We start from the raw sequence: 5,642 nt of genomic DNA on the forward strand, positions 1-5,642 counted from the left end.
GCCTACAACCTAAGGAAGTACTACGTATGACCTCCCATCATTCCTTGGACCTCGTTCAAGATGAAAAAAGTTTGAAGACTCAAGCAACTTGAAGAACAAAACCCCGCATGATGAGGATTATCAGTTGTTATGCCACTATTACCTACGAGCAAAGTTAATAAAAGCCTCTATTCTCAATGAAGATTGAAGAAATTATTCATAAGCCTGGGCCGAATGCATAAACAAACTGACCAACCCTGTGACAAGCAGAAGACGCCCTTTGCCTTGTAGACATGGCGTGAGCTCTCCAGCACGAGAGGGTATACTAATTCCTTGACCATCCATGTGACAAGCAGAAGACGTCATCTGCCCTACAGACATGGCGTGTGCTCTCCAATATGGAGAGGGTAAACTAATTCGGAATATCCAGGTGTGGATGGGTGGTACGACTGCTCAGTTTCCCCTAAATGCAGCGACTACCTGAGCCAAATGACTCCCAGAATTGGCCAAAATAGTCCTTCCTTTGGAATGGACTTAGTCGACTGAAGGATTCAATTCCGCAAGATCCTGGGTCTCTAACAGGAAGAGACGCTAAGTGCAGGACACTTGCCTATGGAAGAGTTCGCGTAACAAGATGGTTCGTCCTCGACTTGCAAGTCTTTATGAAAGTGGCTTGGTTTTAAAGTGTTGCAATAATAGTTAAGCGACTTGCGAAATCAAGTTACAACTTTGAAGGATATGGCCTTTAAGGCGTGATTCCGCCTACACCTCACACCTAAAATGCTTCTAAGAGCCAAGGACGACGCCTAAAGTGGTTATGCGGGTTATCTGCTTCTGTAAGTAAGACGTCCGGCCGACGACCCGATGGTTGGCAGCCCAAGACAATCCGTAAATCGAGAGTTACACCTGCTTTGACTACGCGGACTCGTCTTCTTACTTAAAAGCAGCGATTCCAGCCGACGGTCTACGGTTTAAGTTTTGATAGGACAATGCTGAGGTATGACTATAGCAGCTACGTGGACCTCCTCTACTTTCTACAAGAAGCATGAGTCTAACCGACGACTCTATAAGTTAAAAATCTCGCAACATGCCTGGGAGGGCCAAAGCTCAAGAAGCCACTCAAAGCCGAAATACAACCATAATGGCCACTTGGACTCATCTGCTTTCTACGAGAAGCACGTGTCCGGTTGCCGGCCCTATAGGCTAAAAATTTTGCAATACGCCCCGGGAGGGCCAAGGCTCAAGAAGCCACTCAAAGCCGAAATACAACCATAATGGCTATGCGAACTCTTCTGCTTTATATGAGAAGCACATGTTCGGCCGCCGGCCCTATAGGTTAAAAATTTCGCAATACGTCTCGGAAGGGCTAAAGCTCATGAAGCCATCCAAAATTGAGATTTATAATCATAGTAGCTATGCGAACTCACCTGCTACCTACGGAGTTAACGAGTTTGGCCGCGGGCTCTATAAGTTAGAAATCTCGCACTTTTTCCCCATGCAAGTAAAGCTCTAAAAGTCCAAAGACAAAACTAAAACCTAAGTGACAACGTGGGATTGGCTGCTTTATTGAGGCAGCTCACCCGGCCGACTATCCTAAGATAAAGTTTTGCAAAAAAACATGGTGAAATAGAATGATGAAGCAAAACAAGGAAATTTGTTTATTAAACTTCTAGCAAATTCATAAACCGGCTCGAAGGCTAACAAAGTTCAAATAAAGTAGAACATAAAGGAAAAGAAGAAGATTCCTACGTCTAAGTAAAAAGACTACTCCTTGGTAGCATGCGCAACCACTGGTTTCTTGATTTCCACGCCTTCAGCAGCAGTATCGCTCCTATCAGCCAAAGCCTCTATCAGATCATCCTCAGTCGCCCCTGCCTGGGTGCCTAACCCTCAGCTACTTCACCAAAGGCAGCCTCAAATGAGAAATCAAGTAGATTAACTGGGGAAATTGAGAAAGTCTCGAAGTCTTTCCCGGAAAACTCATAATCCGACGACCTGCCTTGAAGATGTTCTATAGAGCCCAGCTTGTAGAAATCAGCCTAACAAGAAACAAGCGCCACTTCGTGACCAGTTTTTTCATTATTCAACTACACATTCTATTTAACAAGCCCAGTGTGAGCACCCTGAAGTTCCTTTCTCAAGTTCTCGCTAGCAGACAACGTACCTTGCAGATCTACTTCCTTGGACTCAAGCTTACCAACAACCTCCTAGAGATGAGACACTTCAACATGCATGAAGATAACCTCCTCGTCCGTGGAAAAACAAGAAGATCATAGCTCCGAATTTAAACGCTCAAGGTCTTTGACCACTGGAAAAACACGACTGACTTTCTTCTCTATAGCTTCCAACATCGCTTGAGTCGCATTAAGCCTAGTCTTTAAGTTGACAACCTCTTGATGAGCGATCTCCAGCTACACAGAAGTAGGGGCAAAGACATCAAACCCTTTCAAAACGGCAAGTTCAAATTCGAGCTTCTCGTTCTTTTCAGCAGCCGAAAGAAGTTGAGCCATCAACGCCACTTTGGCATTCTTAGCACACTTGATAGCATCCTGATCAACGCGCATAGACTCAGCTGCCAGGATCAAGTAGGCATGACACTTCGTAAAAAAGTCTGAGGGGCTGAAAACTTTCCCAACAATGTCAATGAACTTAGCGCATGCATCAATGTCCTCAAGCAGGTTAGCATTTAACAGCGCATAAACCTCAGGAAACTCGCCAGCTTCAGACTCGGTAGATCTCCCACAACTGCCAATGCGATCAGATTTCCCCTTCTCAGCAGATGAGTTAGTCATAGCAAAATGAGGAATAGGCCCAGGCATCACATTAGCAGCAGAATCCACATTTTCGCTCTTCATAGCGGCGAACCTTTCAAAAGTCGAACCAGACTTAGCTCCTAACAGACGCTTTGATACAAACCCAGACACTAAAGGCATCACCGAACCCATTCACTGGGTAAGCCTCAAATGTGGTCACCTTTAGAGTAGCAGGTTTAACAAGCTCAGGCTCAACGGTCTTCTTCACCCTCTTGGGGAAAGTTAGATCAATGACAAGCTTCTTGGCAGCAGATGAGCTCCCATGAGTAATAGAAGAATCTATTGGCCTCTTCTTGGTCGAAGGCTCACAAGCAGGTGAGGAAGATCTTTTCTTTACACCCTCATTAGAAACAAGCTTTATAGCAGTGATCGGACAAGCCAACGGTTCGTCCTTTATCTACTTTATCTCTTCCTTCAGAGGCAGGCCACTTTTCTCCCTACGAAAAAGGCTAAGCAATCAGTGCCACTCACGGTACTCAACAGGAATGCCCAAGGCAATGTGCACTTTCTTCATATCTACCGAAGTCCTTAAGGTTGAGCCAAACTCCGAATCTACACAAAGTAAGAAGGACGATCAATAAATTGAAGTTATGGAGCAGCTCAACAAAAATTCAAGCAGGATAAGAATGAAGCAGTTCACTTACCACTGATAAAGGTAGTCAGAACACGTAGCTCAGGAAAAGAATCAGACTTCCACTCTCCGCTCACCACCAAGGTGTCTCTCACTCACTCATAATCACCTTTGCAAAAAAACATCAAGCAACCTATGGCGAGACCTCAGCTGCCCTACAGCTTCTTTGTAGCCAATCTCAAAGAAGTACCATAACTCATTTATGATCAAAGAACCTGCTCAAGTTCAAAAATCCCACAATCGCACAAACTACATTTGGGTAACACTGAGCAGGCGCGCATTTCATGTAACAGATCACTTCCTGGAAAATACGCGGCATGAGAAAAGTAAATCCCAACACAAAGTAATATAGATAAAATTTGATGGCCTTTTTCCTAACAGTGGCACCATCACCGCATGGATCATGGTCGCTATCATCTTTCACCGATTTGATGCGAACCCCCGATGGAATCGCATGCTTGTACGTTTCAAGAAAATCTCGAAATAGGTCATCGGAATTAATCTTGACATGCATATCCTTGAAATAACCCATCTTGCCGGAACAATCACCTTGACGATACGAGGCTGGAGGATATTCGTCACTTTTGCTGTCGGAGAAAGACATCTCAAAGTCTCTGCAAAAAGCACGAAGAAAAATATTTAGAAGGTAGCTCGTGAGAAAAGAATCAAAAAATATATATAAGGACCGCAAGCCCAATGCCCTCGCACCAGGCCTTACGGCCTTTATATTTCCTTGCAAACAACTTGGCCCAACTCAGGGGGAGGCCCACGCCTTCTCTCCCCTTCTCCTTCGCACACCAAGCGCCCCAAGAAACAGGCCCAGGCCTTACGGCTCAAGCCACCAAGGCCCGAAAGCCGGCCTGAGCCTGTCTATCCTACTCTCTCACCTCACTGCCACACGAGCCCATGCCCAGCAGGCCCTGTGGGCCACTGCCCAGTCCAACAGAGAGAAGGCAAGTGCCATGCGCCTCTCACCTTCTCCACTACTGTCCATCGAGGCCTAATACCTCTCGGCTTGATTTCCCTCTCTCTCTCGCCTACCATAGCAGACCCAAGTCTACTCCACTATGATTGACCCATGCCGAGCTCAGCTAGATTGGCTAGAGCCTCACGTCTCGCAGCACCCCAGCGCACCACTAACTGCACCGTGACATCCCTGCCACGCATTTCCCACCTCCTTGGCCCCCGCCAAGCCAAATTTTCAAGTCCCAAGATTCCCAAAAAATTCAAACAAAATAAAATTCAAATTTTTCTTACTCTAGTGCTGCACGGAGAAGAAGAAGAACAATGAGAGATGACTCTTTGCAATGGCAAGAGAAGGAGAATGTTAGGGGAAGGGGAAGAAAAAAATTTCCTTTAGCTTCTCTTCCTTGTTGGAATAATGATTGCTCTCCAAATTTATTTAATCCCTTACTTAAGGTAGACTTAAATAGGAATTGGGGGCAATTGGTTTCCTTTTCCTAGAAGAAATCTATCTCCAAATCAAGAAAGAAGATCAAGTTCAAATTGGGAAACAATTATACAAGCCTAAGCACCTTGGGATTCCTACAACTACTATCATTTTCCTACGTTCAGCCCAGTAGGTGTGGGGGCATTTTTGGAGCCTAAAATAACCCCAAAAATCCTAGAGGCGGCACGTGGACTTTTTCTCAAGGAAGACAAGATTGCCCTCAATAAATGGGCAGGCTTTTCAGATGTTCCCATGCTTAGCTCACACCCTTGAAGGTCCCAGCAGCTGAATACGACTGCCCATAGCTCACCTGCCCTTGGCAAGGAAATGTCAAAGCATTAAAGATAAGGATTAATTACCCAAATCCTATCTTTAATACATTCTTAATTGAAGATTGACTCCAATCAAGTATGTAATCCCAATTTAAATAAATTAGGGATAATTACACTATTATCTCAAGATCTTATTTCCTATTTAATATCTTGAGAATATTTTGGAGAGTATTTCTCCATAAACACCTTAGCCAATACGATGCCGCCATGTGCAGGGTAAAACCTTAACACTATGGTCGGCCCTAACCCTATAAATATCCCATATTCTGCCAAATTTTTAGAACTTTTGCTACCCCTAAAAAGCCCTAAAGACTCTACTCTCTCAGAGAAATTGACTTGGGCATCGGAGATCCATTGGCCTAACCCCCCCCCCCCCCCCACCTCGTGGGCGCTTGAGGCTTAGGTTTTTGATCAAAGGTGTTGATTGTTTTGCAAGT

The sequence above is a fragment of the Pyrus communis genome, chromosome 12, assembly GCF_041283825.1.
Source record: "Pyrus communis isolate YQ-2024b chromosome 12, ASM4128382v1, whole genome shotgun sequence".
Taxonomy (NCBI): Eukaryota; Viridiplantae; Streptophyta; class Magnoliopsida; order Rosales; family Rosaceae; genus Pyrus; species Pyrus communis.